Source organism: Macrobrachium nipponense, chromosome 1 (genome assembly GCF_015104395.2).
Source record: "Macrobrachium nipponense isolate FS-2020 chromosome 1, ASM1510439v2, whole genome shotgun sequence".
Taxonomy (NCBI): domain Eukaryota; kingdom Metazoa; phylum Arthropoda; class Malacostraca; order Decapoda; family Palaemonidae; genus Macrobrachium; species Macrobrachium nipponense.
Window position 1 is genome coordinate 115,962,255 of NC_087200.1, and position 19,997 is coordinate 115,982,251.

At 40.4% G+C, this 19,997-nt stretch overlaps 1 protein-coding gene across 1 annotated transcript in view; it reads right to left on the minus strand.

Annotated features, from left to right (window-relative positions):
* Positions 1-19,997, minus strand: part of LOC135218919 (kelch-like protein 30) — a 168,767-nt gene that overhangs the window by 85,282 nt on the left and 63,488 nt on the right. The gene's annotated exons all lie outside the window — the stretch shown is intronic.

Sequence of the window (19,997 nt, forward strand, 5' to 3'; positions counted from 1 at the left end):
TTTTGCCAACAGATACCTTGTCCAAATTTTCAGTGAGTGTTACAGATTTAGGTGGGGTAACTTAAATGGATAATTTTTAGTTGGACATTTGAAACTAGTGTGTCACACCCTTAAACAACCAGCACATTCATGGTTAAAAGTAGTTCCTATTTTGAACTGACCCAAATATAGAGGTTATTAGAATAAGTACCTAATTAATCAAGTGTTTTTTTTTTCTCATTGCAGTTTACTGACATACAGTTGGCTTGTGAAAGAGAGGTGTTTGGATCTCTCTCATGTGAGTCATGTTTAGAGATTTATGCCGTTACTGCATCACTAGGGCTTTCAAATATTGCCAAGTCTGCCCGGACCATTGCGCTCTGGAACTTTTGCAAGATCATTGCAACACCTAAGTATCTTCACTTATCCTTAGAAGGTAAATTATTTTCCCTTTTCTACTTTGCTTAGCTGTTACAGCTTTTCTGTTAACATTGTGGTTTAAAAGTTTTTATTTAAGATGAATTTTACCTACGGTTGAAGGCTGTATCTCCCGCCGATTAGGCGAGTTGGTATTCAAACAAAAAATCGAGTGGCTGCCTGGATGACTGTCTAGTTCACCTGTTCCCACCAGGTGTGTTTTAAATGCTTTAGATCATGTCAGAGTTCTCCTTTGCCACTGTTGTGTTTAGGCGATAGTTGGTATTCTATGAAGTCTGGCTGTTTTATACCATAAACGTACCTGTTTATGGTATTGTAATTTCATTTTCCTAGGATATCTTCCACTGGAAGCAAAACCAACAACATCAGGCTATGTAGGAGTGATTTTGGTGTAAGCAGGATGTTGGAATTTGAAGTAGATCAACATAAGGTTTGTACCAGCTGCATTGGTACGGAGTGAGATCTTGGAACTAGATGTGAACAATGTAGGGGATTGTTCAGAGGACTTTATGTCTGAATATGTCTTATACAGGAAAGAAGGGAAGCTGATTGTTTGCGAAAGCAATTATAGTTGGGTCAGGACTTAAACCTGTCAGTTCTATCCTACTTACTGTTCCCTTCATCTGCAGCTATCCCTACTCAGGCTAGGCATTTTGGTAGTACTAGTGTTGAGACTTCCTTTGGAGGTCTGCCTTCTGCTCACCATTCGGTTTAGGAAAAGCATATCAAGGAGTTAGAACATGACATTAACTTACTTTTAAGTTCTAATACAAGTTGAACTGAGTTGTGGCGGGGAACGTTTCAAATCCCTCCGTAGTGTTTGCTCTTTTTCACGTTCCCCTGTTAGAAGTAGGTGTGGGTGCCGTAGTCTGAAGTAGCCCAAACCTTGGACTGCCCTGTGATAGTGTACCTCTGGAAAGTGTCGGCTAACAAGGAACCGGGTTGGTTCTTGGGACGATGGAGTTTTGTGCTCTCCAATATCTACTTTGCCATTTTCACGGTATGAATCTTGTGTAATTTGTTCGCATAATGACTGTTTAGGTAAATGGTAATCTTCACTCCATATGCGCATTCTGCTGTCATCGGCACCTAGTCTTAGGTGTTAGCATACATAGCATTATTGTATATAATATAGGTATACGGCAGTACCTTGAACTTATACGAGGTTAGATTCCAGACCCTTTCATGTAAAGGGAATTTTAGTGTAAGTTTGGCACAGTCTCTAGAAATACTAATAAATGCTTACTTCTATAGTTTGAACACTAAATATGACCCTAATCATGCTCTCTAAGTATCAAGCTAACTTTTGAATGAAATTAAAGTTACTATAGTTTCATTAAAAGTTAGCTTAATACATTACCCTTACAAAAAAATTAAAATAAATGGTTGGTAAAAATATAGGCGTGTGCGTGAAGATTACATACATACAACTATTTCTCTCTTCTCATTCCAATGACCAATCTATTTTTAGAAGAATTCTCAACCACTTTTAAGAAATTCTTTATTCTGTCTCCTTCTCATTGTTCTGAAATTCCTTTTCATGCATAAAGAGTGCTTAGTATTTGGGCTAAATACAACTTTTATGTATGTGCCTGTATTTTAGAACAGCGCAATTACAGTTCTAGAGGTAAAGGTAAATATTAGATCAATAAAAATTATCCACCATTAACCCTTAAACGCCGAAGTGGTATTTTAAAAATCATCTCCCGTATGCCGGCTGCATTCGCGAGTGAGCGCCAAAGCGGAATTTTTTTTTTTTTTTTTTTAATCACAGCACGCTTAGTTTTCAAGATTAAGAGTTCATTTTTGGCTCTTTTATCTTGTCATTGCCTGAAGTTTAGTATGCAACCATCAGAAATGAAAAAAAAATTATTATCTTATATAAATATTGGGATATATGACAGTGCGAAAAAATAATTTCATATCTAATTGTATACAAATCGCACTGTGAGCAAAACGGTTACTGCTAACGAGTTAATTTTTTTTTTCTATTTTACACTAAATTGCGATCATTTTGGTATATAACACATTGTAAAATGATCAAAGCAACACAGAGAAATTATTATCACAAAATAATGCATGAATTCGTAACACGCGGACGTAAAAAAAAAGCTGTTTTCAAAACTTCACCATAAATCGAAATGTTGTGCTAGAGACTTCCCGTTTGTTGCAAAATGAAGGTAATTGATTAAATATTACTAGACTGTAAGTGTTGTAACTTACAATTGCAGTTTTCAACCATTTTGGTCGAGTTAAAGTTGACCAAAGGTCAAATTTTTTCTATTTATCGTTATTTATATGAAAATATTTCAAAACTGATGAAAGTTACAACCATGGGTTGTTTTCTTGTTGTATTCTACATGAAATTGCGCACATTTTCATATATAAAACTTTATGTAACGGCTAATTTAAAATGGTGCAAACATTACGACAATCGGTACGAAAAAATTTTATGATTTTTTCAGAAGAGTTTACCCGCCGTCAGGACGTAAGGAAAAAGTTTTATTTTCATAAATTCACCATAATCGTAAATAGTTGTTGCTTGGAGACTTCCAAGTTTGTTGCCAAACTGAAGGGTAAATTGATTGAATATTACTAGAATATAAGAGTTTTAGCTTACAATTGCGTTTTTCTACCATTTTTCCGGTGGAGAGTCAAAATTAACCGAAGTGATATTTTGGCACTTATCGTTATTTATATGAAAAAACAATATTTCAAACTGATTAAAACTACAACCATGATTTTGTTTTTGTTTTATTTGTATTCTACATGAAATTGCGCACATTTTTTTCATATATAAAACTTTATGTAACGGCAATAATTTAAAATGGTGCAAAGATTACGACAATCAGAACGAAAAAAAAAAATTTGATTTTTTCAGAAGAGTTACCGCTCGGACGTAAGGAAAAAGTTTTTTTCATAAATTCACCATAAATCGAAATATTGTGCTAGAGACTTCCAATTTGGTTGCAAAATAAAGGTAAATGATTGAATATTACTAGAATGTAAGAGTTTTAGCTTTACAATTGCGTACCATTTCGGTCGAGTTCAAAGTTGGACCGAAGTGTGATATTTTTGGCACTTATCGTTATTTTATATGGAAAAATATTTCAAAACTGATAAAAGCTACAACCATGGGTTGTTTTTATTTGTATTCTACATGAAATTGCGCACATTTCCATATATAAAACTTTATGTAACGGCTAATTTAAAATGGTGCAAAGATTACAATCAGACGAAAAAATTTGATTTTTTCAGAAGAGTTACCGCTCGGACGTAAGGAAAAAGTTTTTTTCATAAATTCACCATAAATCGAAATATTGTGCTAAAGACTTCCAATTTGAATATTATTCGAATATAAGAGTTTTAGCTTACAATTGCATTTTTCGACCATTTCGGTCGAGTCAAAGTTGACCGAAGGTTGAAATTAGCACTTATTGTTATTTATATGAAAATATTTCAAAACTGATAAAAGCTACAACCATGAGTTGTTTTATTGTTTTATTCTACATGAAATTGCGCACATTTTGAAATATACGCCATGTAACGGCTAACATAAAATGGTGCAAAAATTATGTCAAAGTGACAAAATTATTTCTGAGATGTGTCGCTGATACTTTTTAGTGCGAGAAGAAAGAAATTCGCACTTGCGCGCCTGCGTAACAATTGTAAACAAAACAACGCCTTGATCTGTGAGCTCCCAGCATCCCCCAAGGCTCGTGATTCAAAAGTTTTCGCCTAGTAGGCCTATAACTATTTTTCCGCTAATTTTTAAAAAAACACTTTTATATCGATGTACCATACGTCCAATCGGCACCCAACAGACAATTTATATCGACGTTTAATACGTCCAATCGGCATTAAAGGGTTAACTGAGAGAGAGAGAGAGAGAGAGAGAGAGAGAGAGAGAGAGAGAGAGAGAGAGAGAGAGAGAGAGAGAGATTGTCTTTATTCAAGTATTAAGCTAACTTTTAAATGAAATTAAAGTTACTGTAATTCCATTTAAAAGTCAACTTAATACAATACCCTGAAATAAAGAAATATATGGTAGAAATACAGGAGTATGTGAAGATTACATATGTATGTAGAGAGAGAGAGAGAGAGAGAGAGAGAGAATAATGTAAGAAACATTGACCGGCTTATAGGCAACACTTTCCCTTCTGTCACTTTACTTGACATATGTGACAGCTTTGGACTTGACCCTCTGGTGAAGTTAAAAAGAAAGATGAGGGAAAGAATTTTGTATAGCATCATTTTGTAATTACAGTATTTCTGGGCTCAGTTTGTGTCGCTGCGCGAAATATCCCTTTAATCCATTATTTCTAAGGTAATGAACTAACAAATACAGAGAATAAATAAAATAAAGAAAAAGGTCAGTATAACTGACTCGCTCACCCCAAGTCCCAAGAGGGCGTCGGTATGAACACTAGGGCGAGTGAGACCACTACCACGAACCTCTTACCAATAGAAATCTCCTACAACAAAACCCCCACAGAGGGGAGCCGACCCACAGAATGGGCAGCAAGTACTACTACTCACCCCAGCGCTACAGACTGCTGACTTGCTGCCTGTGGGTGGACATCCTTTACGTTAGCAAACACGTGCCTTATTGTGTTTTTTTTCGTGCCCCTTTGTGAGGATTTTATCTAATTATGGAGCGTTCAGCCATCGCATCAGCTAAGTTAAGTATTCCGTAAGGTTCCTACTTAGTTTTTCCAGCTTTGAGTCAGTAATTTTGCCGTTTTTTTAGGTATAAATACTGGCTCGCGGCCGGAAGCATGGCGGCATTGTTCTGCCTCGTGGCGGGTTCGTTCTTGGTCTTCCATACCTAGAACCTTCCTTTACTTTACTTTCTCTATTACTAGTTATCTACATTATATTAGGGGTCCAGCCTACTTGGTTTATGTCATGAATGCATGTCTTCTTTTACCTTGCGTAGGCAATTTAGTTTCTATCTAGACCCTAGCCACAGGCTCTTAGTATCAGCCCCGGCTAGTAGCTTTTGAGTGGAAGACTTTCTCTCGGGTTAGTCGTACACTCCTGGATTTTTTCTTCTACTGTTTTATTTTCCTACTTTCATTTTAATTTAATTTTTAGTGATTTTGGTGTATTTTAGGTTAGGCCTACGGCGTCTGGCATGGTTAGTGTAGCCTAGTTCAGTATATCATGGTCCCTATCAGTTTTGTTGCTTCCTCCTCATCAGTTTTATTGCATCTACGATAGCATCTCGCTGATTAGTTTGGTTGCATTAACCTAGGCTATGTTTTTTGTGTGTTTTATCCGAGTTACCTGCCTTCGTGGGGGGTCACCATGTGAATTCGTTGCGATGCAGCCAGGCGCCCCGTTCCAGTCACCCTGCCCTCCTCCCTCTCTCCCATAGAGCCCGGGGGGGAGGGGGGCGGGAGGTTCCGTCCTCGCTCGCTCCACCCGGGCCCCCCCTGTCTCCCTCTTCTCCCTACGTGGGAGGAGTAGGGGAGGCTGGACAGAACACAGGACTGGACTTGACCGTTCTCTCTGCTTCACGGTGCTTTGTTGTGACTGGGTAGGGGGATTTGGCCTTCCCCCTCCTTTGTTGCTCCGTTGCCCCGATGTTTGCTCGAGTCTGTTTCGCCCTCTCGCTCCCCCCCCCTTCCCGGATTGTCGGTGCTTTTTATCTTACCGGAGCTCCGTCAATCACGAGGAAGGGAGCCGGTTTCCCCGCTCGGGACCTCAGGCGTATCAGTTGGTCTTTTAACTAACCATCCCGTCCTCGTCGGTACTGGCTGGGAGACGAACACCTCCGCGACCCGGAACCAATTCCGGAATCTAGTGCTATTTATGCTTAAGTGTATTTTAAGTTTATTTTAAGCTATCATAAGTTTAATTTAAGCTAGCTTAAGCCGGGTTCCTCCCCTTACCTCCGTTGTCACACCGGATCACTCCGGGGTTTATAGCCTATTCAGGCGGTAAGGTAGGGTTTATGCCCAAAATTTTTTCGCTCTCCGGCATGCATCGGAGTTTCTATTAGCCTGTAAGTGATGTCTTTTTATGATACTCATGTATCCTTTCACTTAGACCACCAACTGTGAAGCATCCGGGATGCAACGCCATGCTTTCAGGACCCCCTGTGGACATAAAGTTCTGCAGGTCCACGCTCCGTGCGCGACTCCGCATGGGAATCTGCAAGGTCTGGTTTTTTTCCACGAAACCCTGCAACTATCTGTTACGATCTCGTGAGTCAGTCTTAGACGGGTAAGTATTTCCAACTCCGTACATGATTCCAATGACTCATTTTAGATCTTAAGTTTAATTTTAATGCTTTTATTTTAAGCTTAAGCTCTTCTTTATGTTGGGTTTTTATTTACATCCCCGATAACTTTTAGGTTTTAAGCCTAGTCTTAGTTTAAGGTTTAATTTTTTTTAAGTTTTTTAAACTTTTAAACTAATGAACGCCCTCTCTTCCAGGCTGCTGCCGTTAGAGAGACCGCTCTGGCAACCCTGAGGGCTTGGGTCGGCGGATTCGGGAAGAACGCGCCAAGGGACAGCCCTACATCCTGGAGAAGAGGATGGCTGTCCTGCTGTTCCCCGGCGGCAAGTCGACTGTTTACGTCGACCCGGCAGAAGCAGCCCCGACTATGGCGGTGATCCAACAGCAGATCGCCACTTCGATAAAAGAACCAGGCCACGATATCTCATCGGAAGTCGCGACACTGGATTTAAATGTAGAAACCGATGGTAGGTGTTGAACGAGCTGTTGGTCGAGGTAGGTACGTTGGACGCCCAAGGGCTTCCCTTGGGCGCCACTGGATCTTCTTCTCCTGCTAATTCTCCAGCTTCCTTCCAAGGCTTTTAACAGGAGCTGAACTCCTTTATGCTTCACCTGATGCTTCGGTGAAACCTAAGGTGAAGGGCCAGAGGGTACAGAAAACCCTCAAAAAGACGTCGTCGTCGTCCAAAAAGACTTCGTCGGTGTCAAACATCTCGTAAGTCTCCCGGCTGCAAACCCCGGAGCAGAGAGTCTAGAGCTTCTGCTTCAAGCTCGAAGTCCCCCTCTAAGAGCAGGTCTTCCAAGGAGAGGCCCCGTACTCCGGCTGAGCCCCGGCAGTCTCTCCTCTCCCCTTGGTACCTGTTCCAAGTTATCCCTCTACCTCCGCAGCAGCTCCGGCTTTGGATCCCAATGCTGGATTGTGCAACACATGGGAGACTTGGTCGGCTCTCTGAGGAGCAGCATGGAGCAGATGTTTCTCCCGGTTTGTCCGATAGGATTACGTCCCACCCCCGGACAATATAATCCGCCGGACTTAATCAGGCCCTTTTAGCTACTCCTCCAGCTTTCGGTGCTGGACTGCTTCAGCTTCCACCTCATGACTCTCTGCCTCCGTTCTCTATGAACAACCCCTGGATGGGAGTGGGCGTCATACGCCCCTTTCCAGGACGGCCTTATCTCTATTCCGGGAATGGTGGTACTCGAAGGATTGAGGGACTTTGAGTTCTACCCGGAGGGCCCTCCAACCGCCGTTCAATGTGCTACGCCAGACTTACTGACGCAGCCATGACTAGAGAAGATAAGGTACCGAAGGAGACAGTCCTCTACTCACGTGACAGGCTCAAAGAGAATGGCTCAGGTGTTTAGAGGAAATGGATTGTTCTAACACGAGAATACAAGCCTTTAAGAGTCCCTTCACCATTTTTACGATGGAGGAGGGAACTCCTCTTCCCTTCCTTACCAAGATAGCAACGGTCACCATTCCTGCTGCCCAGAAAGGTGAATCGTTACCTCAATTAAGGGAAGCAGACCCCACATCTCCTTTGCTCCTCCCCCACTTTGGGAGAATTGTGGGAAGAAAATTGCCTAACACCTTTTTCAACTGGCAAGCTCAAACCAGACTTTGCTATGGATCAGTTTGGCGAGAAGCTGCCTAGGCCTTCCTGACAGCCTCATTCAAGCTGAATTTGAGGCCAAGTCTAGGCTTGCCAAGGTCCCATGAATACCATGGCAATGACGGAAGTAGCGGCTATTTCTTATGCTTCAGAGCCGCTCTTCAAGCTCCTGACTAAGTTCCCAGACGCATACCGTCCAGTCTCTGATATGTTTGAGTTTGCTACAGCTAGGATTAACTGCCGGAAGCATGTCCTCCAGGAAAGCAACTATTCGTCATGAGGCCGAATAAGTTGCTTTCCTCCAACATCTGGGGGGCAGACCTCTTTCCTGATCGATGGTCAAGGGAGGTCCAAGCTGAAGCAACAAGGCTCAACCAGAGCCCTTAAAGATCGTTGGGGTCTCCACAGCTAAGAGACGCCAAGACCAAGCTTTGCAAAAGGTAAGTCTCAGAAGAAACTTAAACGTTTACCAGCCTTACCAAAAGAAGCAGCAACGTTTTACCCAGGCTGTTTCGGCTGTACCTATGGGGTACAATCAGCCCAACCCTCTACTTCTAAGGCTCAGTCACAACCTATTTATGTGATTTCCCCCCAGCCTCAGCCTTCCACCTCCTACGCTGTCTCCCCAGCCCCCTTTAAACCAAGTGTTCGAGGGCCAGGCCTTTCAGCACTATGACCGGTTTGGCAGGGGAGGGGGGAAGAGCTAGGGGATCCTTTCGTCAGAGAGGATCAGGAAGGTCTCTCAACAGGGGAAAACACTTCCGTGGAGGCCGCGGAGGTCACTCAACCCAGCAACAGTGAGAGCTCGAAGGTAGGAGGGAGGCTGTTTCTCTTCCCCGGCATCGGTGGGGGATTCAGCAATTGGGCACAGAGCATTGTGTCAAAAGGCCTGGGTTAGAGTTGGATGCGGATCCTCCTCCATCCAGACCATTCCTTCAACTTCCATCAAAAGAAATGACGGAGTATGCGGAGGACCTCCTTCAGAAAGGAGCAATAGCGAGAGTCAACAGATTAAAGTTTTTTCAAGGTCGCTTGTTCAGCGTGCCAAAGAAAGGCTCACAAAAAAGAAGGGTAATCTTAGACTTGTCCCGCTTAAACTTGGCCATTCGCTGCGACAAGTTCAAAATGCTGACTATCTCGCAGGTGCGGACCTTACTTTCCCCCCATGGGGGCCGTCACCACCTCACTATCAATCTTACAGACGCATACTATCCATATCCCTATTGCAAAGACATTTGCTTTTCGCCCTTATCTGGGCTTCAAGATAGGAGATCAAGGCATTCTCCTTCAAGGTAGTTCCCTTCGGTCTGAACGTGGCACCCAGGGTGTTCACGAAGTTGGCGGAAGTATTCGTCCAACAAACTGAGGTCTCAAGGGATAATGGTAGTAGCGTATCTCGACGATTGGTTGATTTGGGCTCCAACAGTCGAGGAATGTCACAAAGCCACACTGAAAGTAATCCAGTTCCTAAGAGTATCTGGGGTTCAAGATAAACAGAACAAAGTCAAGACTCACTCCGGAGTCCAACTTTCAGTGGCTGGGCATTCAATGGGAATCTATCCTCCCATACTCTGTCGATTCCATCAGCCAAGAGAAAAGAAATAGCGAAGTCAGTAAAGCAATTTTCTAAAGCACAAATAGGCTTCAAGGAGAAGCCAGGAAAGAATCCTGGGTTCCCTCCAATTTGCTCAGTGACAAACATCTTGATGAAAGCCAAACTGAAAGACCTAACCAGAATCTGGCGCTCACGAGCAATTGTCAGATCCAGGGACAAGTTTTGTCATCAATCCCACAGATTCCTACGGAATCGTCTGCGCCCTTGGGCAAAATTGAAGAACCTGTCCATATCAGTACCCCTTCATTTTCCTCCCTCCGGGATTGCTATCCACACAGACGCTTCATTAAGCGGCTGGGGAGGATATTCTCAGTTCAAGAAGGCTCAAGGAACCTGGTCACTCAGTTCCGCCAGCTTCACATAAACGTATTGGAAGCGATGGCGGTGTTCTTGACTCTGAAGAGGTTACGTCCGCCAAAGAACTCTCACATATAGTTAGTTCTGGACAGCGCAGTTGGTAGTCCATTGCGTAAACAGGGGAGGCTCCAAGTCAAGACATCTGAATCATGTCATGGTAGCCATCTTCTCCCTGGTGGACAGAAAGAAACGTCATAGGCAAGATGCTCTATCCCGCTCAGTTCCTCTGGAGTCGGATGGTCACTGGACAACAGTTCGTTCCAATGGATTCTCCGGAGGGTTTCCAGGTCTGCAAGTAGATCTATTCGCATCTCAAGGCGAACCACAAACTTCCATGTTATGTGGCCCCCAACCTGGACCTCTGGCCTATGCCACGGACGCCCTGTCCATAGATTGGAACAACTGGGAGAAGATTTATGTCTTTCCTCCAGTGAATCTTCTCCTGAAGGTACTGAACCAAACTCAGGACGTTTCAAGGGTCAAGTAGCTCTAGTAGCCCCAGACTGGCCGAAGAGCAACTGGTACCCTCTGATTCTGGAACTGGGTCTTCGTCTCTTCGGATTCCCAATCCCAGGCTCTCCCAGTCAGTTACAAACGAAGACTGTGTTTCGCTTCCTCAGGAATTCTCAAAACCCTAACTTTATGGACTTCATGAAGTTTGCGGCTAAAAGAGATGCAGATATCGATCCACGAAATATTCTTTTCTTGGAATCTGATAAAAGAGATTCAACTTTGAGACAGTATGATGCTGCAGTCAAAAAGTTGGCAATCTTCCTGAGAGAATCAGACATTAGAATCATGACAATCAATTCAGCTATATCCTTTTTCAGATCTTTATTCGAAAAAGGCTTAGCAGCTAGCACTATTACGACAAACAAGTCAGCCTTGAAGAAGATTCTTCAACTCGGTTTCAACATAGACTTGACAGATTCTTACTTCCTCGTCTATCCCCAAGGCTTGTGCTAGACTTAGACTTCAGTAAGGGCCTACGTCAGTGTCGTGGTTCTTGAATGATGTTCTAAAGCTGGCTTCAGAAACAGACAATACGACATGTTCATTTATAATGCTCTTAAGAAAAACTATTTTTTATTGTTAAGCTTGGCTTCAGGAGCTAGAATTTCAGAAACTGTCGGCGTTATCCAGAGATCTGAATCATATAGAATTTCTTCCCTCAGGGGAAGTTCTACTTTCCCCGGATCGTAGCTTTTTAGCAAAGAATGAGGATCCTTTGTTGAGGTGGGAACCGTGGAAGGTTATACCCCTTCCGCAAGATGTTTCTCTTTGTCCAGTATCGACCTTACGAGCCTTTCTATCCAGGACATCCTCATCCTCTTCGGGTCCTCTCTTTAGGAGAGGAAAAAGGTGGTACTTTATCAATTAAAGGTATCAGGCAACAGATCCTGTACTTTATTAAACAAGCCAACCCTGATTCCTTCCTAAAGCTCATGATGTCAGGGCAGTTGCCACCCCTCAATTAACTATTTCCAACACATGAATTTTGATGATTTGAAAAAGTATACTGGATGGAAATCGCCGACAGTATTTAAGCGTCATTACTTAAAGTCCTTGGAATCTCTGAAATTTTCAGCAGTTGCGGCGGGTAACATAGTTTCCCCCGACTCTGCTTAATCTTAAGTTGAAGATCCAGATCTCCTTTCTACCTATCTCAGTCAACAGTTTGTCTATACCTACCATGTTCATCTACGTCTACCTTGAGTCTTAGCTTGCTCTTGTGATGGTACAGTGGGTGTCCCTTATTTTTTTGCTAGGGTCACCCACAATTGATTGTATATTAATGATTTCTATGATGTGGTCCCCTTATTTTTATGGCTAGGGTGACACATCTCCATTTTACAATGGTTATGGGTTTTGTCTATTAAGATCTATAAATTTATTTATCATATAACATATATAAATTTATTTACTATATTGTATTCTAAGTTTGTTCAGAATCATTCTATTTATTATAATTGCTTTATTTACTATTGTATGTAATAAGTACACAGATGTTAAGTTCAACATATATTCCATGTAAGCCCTGTACATATATGTTAACTTTAAGCTAATATTAAGTATTTTTACTAAATTGATAAACAATTGTGTATATATATATATTTTTGTTTTTTCTTGCAATTATAATAATCTATTTTATTTTAAGTTTTTATTGAGACCTTATTTATTTTTCATTTACAATCTTGTGCTAATTCTCTGGTACGATTTGCGCGCAGCGACACGAACTGAGCCCAGAAAAGGGATTTTGACGTAAGGAAAAATCTATTTCTGGGCGATTGGTTCGTGTCGCCCAGCGAAATCCCACCCTACCCACATCCCTGCGCTCAAGATTGTCTGCTAACTTCAGATGGCCACCAGAGGCGCAGCAGTCGGTAGTGTGGGGGGTGAGTAGTAGTATCTTGCTGCCCATTCTGTGGGTCTGCTCCCCTCTTGTGGGGGTTTTGTCTTAGGAGATTTCTATTGGTAAGAGGTTCGTGGTAGTGGTCTCACTCGCCCTAGTGTTCCATACCGACGCCCTCTTGGAGGGTGAGCGAGTCAGTTATACTGACCTTTTTCTTTATTTTATTTATTCTCTGGTATTTGTTAGTTAATTTACCTTAGAAATAATGGATTAAAGGGATATTTCGCTGGGCGACATGAACCAATCGCCCAGAAATAGATTTTTCCTTACGTCAAAATCCCTTTATTATTATTATTATTATTATTATTATTTTTTTTTTTTTTTTTTGCTCTATCACAGTCCTCCAATTCGACTGGGTGGTATTTACAGTGTGGGGTTCCGTGTTGCATCCTGCCTCCTTAGGAGTCATCACTTTTCTTACTATGTGTGCGTTTCTAGGATCACACTCTTCTGCATGAGTCCTGGAGCTACTTCAGCGTCTAGTTTTTCTAGATTCCTTTTCAGGGATCTTGGGATCGTGCCTAGTGCTCCTATGATTATGGGTACGATTTCCACTGGCATATCCCATATCCTTCTTATTTCTATTTTCAGATCTTGATACTTATCCATTTTTTTCCTCCCTCTTTCTCTTCAACTCTGGTGTCCCATGGTATTGCAACATCAATGAGTGATACTTTCTTCTTGTCTTTGTCAATCAACGTCATGTCTGGTCTATTTGCACGCATCACCCTATCCGTTCTGATACCATAGTCCCAGAGGATCTTTGCCTGATCGTTTTCTATCACTCCCTCATGTTGGTGCTCGTACCACTTATTACTGCAAGGTATGTAGCTGATGTTTCTTGCACAGGCTCCAGTGGAGGGCTTTTGCCACTGAATCATGCCTCTTTTTGTACTGGTTCTGTGCAAGTGCCGGGCATTCGCTTGCTATGTGGTTTATGTTTCATTTTTCGTATTGCACTTCCTACATATGGGAGAGATGTTATTTCCGTCTATCGTTTCTTTGAACATATCTGGTTCTTAGGGCCTGATCTTGTGCCGCTGTTATCATTCCTTCAGTCTCCTTCTTTAGCTTTCCCCTCTATAGCCATTGCCATGTGTCATCGCTGGCTAGTTCTTTAGTCTGTCTCGTGTGTTGTCCGTGCATTGGCTTGTTGTGCCAGTCCTCTGTTCTGTCTGTCATTCTCCTGTCTCTGTATATTTCTGGGTCTTCGTCTACTTTTATTAGTCCTTCTTGCCATGCACTCTTTAGCCACTCGTCTTCACTGGTTTTCAGATATTGCCCCAGTGCTCTGTTCTCAATGTTGACGCAGTCCTCTATACTTAGTAGTCCTCTCCCTCCTTCTTTTCGTGTTAGGTATAGTTCTGTCCGTATTTGCTCTTGGGTGTACTAGTGCTTTGGTGGGGGTATTGTCATATGTTTCCTGGGTTTTCCTGATCTATGCTGCGGAGTTTCTGGCACTTTCATCCGATTCCACTATTCGCTGCGGGCTGTATCTGATTACTGGCAGTGCCCATGGTGTTTTTATGGCTTTTATCAATATTTCCGGCGTTGGAGTTTTGACTTGAGTATCGCCTTGAGTCTCTGCATGTATTCTTTCCCTGATCGTGTCCCTTCTCTCTTGGGGGTGGTTTTTTATATCCCCTCCTTCCATTATTCCCAGGTATTTGTATCCGTCTCATCTATGTGTTTGATGTTGCTCCATCTGGTAGCTTTATCCTTCAGTTCTCGTTACTTTGCCTTTTTGTATGTTGACTAAGGCACATTTTTCTATTCCAAACTCCATCCTGATGTATTATTATTATTGTTATTATTATTATTATTATTATTATTATTATTATTATTATTATTATTATTATTATTATTATTATTATTATTATTATTATTATTATTATTATTATTTGAAAATATTAATAAACATATACATGTTCTATAAAAATTCTTTCATCTCAATAAGAGAGAGAGAGAAGAGTTGTTATTTTATTAAAAGTAATGGCTACTTCAGCAGCGTTACACTTGTAGAGATTCTTTTCTATTTTCCAAATAGCGGCTTTTTCCATGCTACTTAAACAGACTAGTAGAGCTCCTATAGAGGTCATGATCAAATACAGTATCAAAATTGGTGTATATATTTGAATTTTACAGATAAACTATGATATCAGTCTTCAAAGTCATTAACAATATTCTCTCTCTCTTGAAGCAAGCTTTCATCTGGAGCTGCCAGACATCCTCTAGGCTAGGAAGCTGAGGGTGGACTGCTTTAGGTGTGGTGTCCGTCCTTATATTTGGGGCATCAGAAGGGGGTCTGCCCCATACTGATCTCCTATTCGCTGGTAGCGGTGAGTTTTCGTTTTCATTGGTGGCTTAAGTCAGGTCTCAAGCTGCTTTCGCCGAGTCTGTGGTTGCGAAGCTGCAGGATCTGCAGCCGTCTAGACCTCCTGAGCTGTGCAGTAACGTTGTTGAACGTTGCGTTACGTTGCGGGATGTCACGGCTAATACGATCGTCGTTGCCTGCAGGAGTATCTTGTTCAGGGGCGTTGTCTTCAGTAGAGTTGTCGGGGTCGGTGGTGTCATTGTTGGTGGAAGGTTTTCTCATACTGGTAGGGAGGAGAAATTCTTCCTGCGTCGTATTCAGTGTTTGTTTTATGCTGGATGAGAAGCGCCTCCAGCAGGCATAACCAACGTGCATCAGGGGCCTTCCCAATGATCTCATTGTTTTGGAAGATTACATCCTGGGAGATGGCCTTTTGATGCTTGGTACAGGCGTGGTTATTAATGGCCCCCTCTTGGCCGTGGCAGGAGAGTCTCTTAGTCATACCAATGTAGGTGCCGCTGCAACCGCAGACTGGGTAGAGAGAAAATTAATAATTTTATTATTTAATCTTATTTAATTTAAACATAAAAGTTTGAAAATATATAAATTACATAAAAAATTAAACAAAAATTTTTGCAGGGTTTCTCCAGGATTCAAAAATTTTGTGTTTGCATTCACACATCTGTGAAATTCTTGCTTATCATAATTATTTAGGTTCCAATGTAAATTTCACATTGTTGTGAATTCACACATCTTGAATTGCGTAAGATTGAGGTATTACTGTAGACCATTTATTGAGATGATAATATCTGTAGCAAGTTTTGCATATTCTTATATGTCTTCTCAGTCGACAGTTTAATCAATCTCTCATGTCTTGGTTATTCTAAATTCTTGTCTGGTAGCCTTTTAATCTTTCGTCATTGAAATGCACTTGTTCTTTGCATGCTTTTTCCTCGGCTATTGGAAAATCTCTTACTACTGCCTTGATTAATGTTTCTCATTCAAATCTGCAATATGTATAGTATCCAAAGTTCTTTCTGAGCTAGATATCATTCCAGCTTCAAGTACAGTCAACCCCCGTATTCGTGCTCTCGAGATTCGTGGACTCACCTATTCGTGGATTTTTTATTGGACCATATCTAACCATTAATTATAGGAAATTTGCCTATTCACAGGTTTTTCTGATGATAAATATTCACTAATTAGTGTATTTTCATGTTATTTTCATGACTAAATACATTTTTATGATACAAAAATGATTTGCTAATTTTCAAATATCAGTATTGATTAATACTGCTATTAGTAAGTTGAACAGGACTAAATGATACGAAACAATAAAGATAATCATTTCTCTCTCTCTCTCTCTCTCTCTCTCTCTCTCACACAGATGTATATTTTTTGTGTGATAAATAAATGATTTACTTATTTTCAAATATAAATATTAATGTAAACAGCAATACTATCAATTCATTAAAGAAAATTCTCTAGTAGATTAGTCAGATTTTAGTTTATAAATTAAAACATTATATGAGAATGAAGGAAAATCCAATCTACCCCGTATCTTTCTTTTTAGATCCAGGTATTAAGCTGAGGTCCAGAGCTGTCAGATATGCCAAGTAATGTGACAGGAAGGGGAGCGTGTTGCTCATTAACGTACATGTAATTTCTCTCTCTCTCTTCTCTTCTTTTCTCTTCTCTTCTTTTCTCTTCTCTCTTCTCTTCTACTCTTCTTCTCTTTCTCTTTTTTTTTTTTTTTTTTTTTTTTTTTTTTTTTTTTTTTTCTTTTTTTTTTTTTTTTTTTTTTTTTTTTTTTTTTTTACAAAATTCTTTTTTTGGTGTGATAGTAGTTTAAAGAAATACAATAATCTTTCCATTTTACTCCTTTTAAATAAGGATAACTCTCTCTCTCTCTCTCTCTCTCTCTCTTCTCTCTCTCTCTCTCCACAAGATATGTATGTCATAGTGGTAACTCTCTCCCTCTGTTTTGGCTGGAAGTGTTAGAAGTGTATGTAAGAATATATCTGTAAGGGTACTACTACATTTTATGATAAAATAATTTACAGCACTAATTTTCAAATAATATTAAGTTTAATAAGATTGAATAATAATAAAATCTCTCTCTCTCTCTCTCTCTCTCTCTCTCTCTCTCTCTCTCTCTCTCTCTCTCTCTCTCTCATTAGTATGTTTATTTGTTTTGTAGTATTATGAATAAATTATATTTACATAACTAATTTTCAAATATTAATAAGATTAATCAAAGAAATAGTGATTTCCTTCCCAGTCTTATTATCCACTTCAAGAAAGGAGTAAATGACAGTTTGATATATGTATTGGGAGAGGGGAAGGAATGTTAACCAAAGAAGTTCATTTCAATCTTTTGATATTGCATATATATTTTTAATGGTAAAATTTGAAGTAGGATGTTATTTAAGCTATACATTTGGTATTTGAACTTTCAAGATAGGCAGTTATAAGCATTTTTAAAAGGTTTTCTAATTATTTGGGGGATTTAACTAGTATTGAGGGGGGTCTGATTCCCATCCCCCACAAATTTACTTTTGAACTAGGCAGGAGAGTCGTTGTAAATCCTCCCTCCCACCTCCCAATCTGTCCCATTTTCTTTTCCTCAGTTGGCTCATGTGTATGTAGCAGAGTCCGTGAGTTGCTTAAGACCGTCTTCCTTTCATCAACTTGTGGATGTAGATACAGTACTTGGCTGCTATCACCTGTCCTATCCTGTCACCAGGGGTTGTGAAGAAAGAGCAAACCTTAAGGCTCTTTCTGTAGGCAGCTGTCTCCTCCTGTCACCCTCTACTGGAAGAAGAGTTTGAATTATAGAAACTCCTTGGTCTGGTTGGCTTTTGTTGCAACGTTAAGCTTCGCTGTATCCTCATTTAGTTGAGGAAATAGGCCACAATGAGAGTATGTCTTGCTTGCCGTAGCATATTTCGGTTCCCTTTAAATATTTGGAGAAAAGAACCTAAGCTTTGTCCTTCAATTAGAGAGGGTTTCCCAACTTTTTGTACTCGGACGCACAAAGCTCCCTTTAGGTTTGCTGTGGTTTGTTTGTTGTTTCTTATGAAGTCGCAGAGAGCTGGAGACTGCCTTTTGTGATACAAGTGCTTATTGGCACTTAATCTGTCTTCAGTGGGAAGTTCGGTTTCTTACTCGAGACTGGCAGTGTTTTGGACATGCTATGGAGTCTCCGTCTAGCTTGTTGAGTTGTTACCTTTTACTCAGTACGTTGTCTTTTTTCTGCATCAGCTTAGAGAAGTGGAAGCGCCAACCTAGTGAGTTTGTGAAGCCAGCTTAAGGTTTGGTGGCAACTGGAGTATAGTGAGGAAGAGAGTTTACTCATTTCTGATGCTGCAAGCTAATGTCCTTATGCTTGTACTAACTCGATTTGATAGAAGTGAGAACACTTTTCCCTATGCAGCCCAGGTTAAGGCGATAAGGGAGTATCTATTGGTACAGTCTTGTTCTATACCTTTCAGGGATGAGTGCAGACCTCAGGTTCTGGTAGATGGACAGTTGCAACAGAGCTCTACAATTTGTGTTATTTTATTCAATTTCTATAGCCTCCCCAAAACTCACAAAGATAACATCCCCTTCTGTCCCATTTTCTCATGTGCTGGAGCTTTTAACTACAGAATTTCAAAATGGATAGCCAAGTTACTATCCCCCTTTTTAGGAACCTTTTCCCCTAGTCATATAAAATATACAGAAGACTTGTGCAACAAATTTAGGTTGGCAAATATCCCCATATATAACATAAACCTTATCAGCCTAGACTAGGCTCCCTTTTCACAAGAGTACCCATAAAAGATGTATTAACAATCCTCAGAAATAAACTTGAGCCATTTGCTGGTCACTTCCCCATAGAATTGAATAAAATAATGCAACTAATAGTGCTCTGCATCACTAACAATGTCTTTTCCTTTGGTGATAACTTTTACTGTAAAAATTTGGTTGCAGTATGGAGAGTCTGCTCAGTCCTGTGTTAGCAAACCTATATATGGAGTACTTCGAAACAAGTAATTATAAATCCTGTCAAACCTGCAGATATGATTTGGCTTTATGTAGACGACATCTTAACATACTAAAAAAAGCAAGTGTGGCAACTTTGATGTCTTTCTACAAAAAATTCCTTGGGCCCAAGCATAGAATTTAAAGTTGAATGGGAAAGTAATAACCAAGTCCACTTTCTAGATGTCTTAATCATCAGAACTAATAACAACTACAAATTCACTGTCTTCAGGAAAGTGACATTCTCACTTTCATACATACATTTTTACAGCTAACATGATATTTCACTTAAACTTGGCATAGCAAGTACCTTATTTATTTGAGCCCTGAGAATTTGTTCCCCAGATTTTCTTAACAAAGAACTTGAAACAATCAGAAATCAACTTATCTTACTAAAATACCCCAAGCACATAATAGAAAAAGCCATACATAAAATAAGCATTTTTTACAAACCCGCAGAAAACAAAGAAAAGGAAAAATTCACAAACAAAATCATAATCCCTTGTGGATAATTTATGAGTGATCACACAAACCAGAGGCCCCACCAACCCTTTTGCCTTCACTTATCCAAATACACTAGGGAAATCCAATACACTAGGGAAATCCAATACACAAGGGAAATCCTTAATTAACGTTCAGCAGAAACCAGTTTCTAAGATGTAGGAGTTTATTAAAAATTCCTTGTAGGGATTGTGATACAGGAAAGTCTCTCTCAGAAAAATTTACTTAACACAAGCGCTCAGTTAGATATGGACAACATAGTTAGGTAATTTTCCATCATATAAATAATACGAACCATACCAAGGATTAGAAATCAAGCCAAATTTTATACTAAAGCAGCTGTCGTCACAAATGTCAGACTGTAGAATCTTCACAGATAAAACAACTAGATAATAGGATCAACCTTTCAAATGGAACCTGGGACTATGACCATATAGACAATTTCTTCCGTAAGGCAACAATGAAGTGGATTTAGACAATTAACTACTTGATAA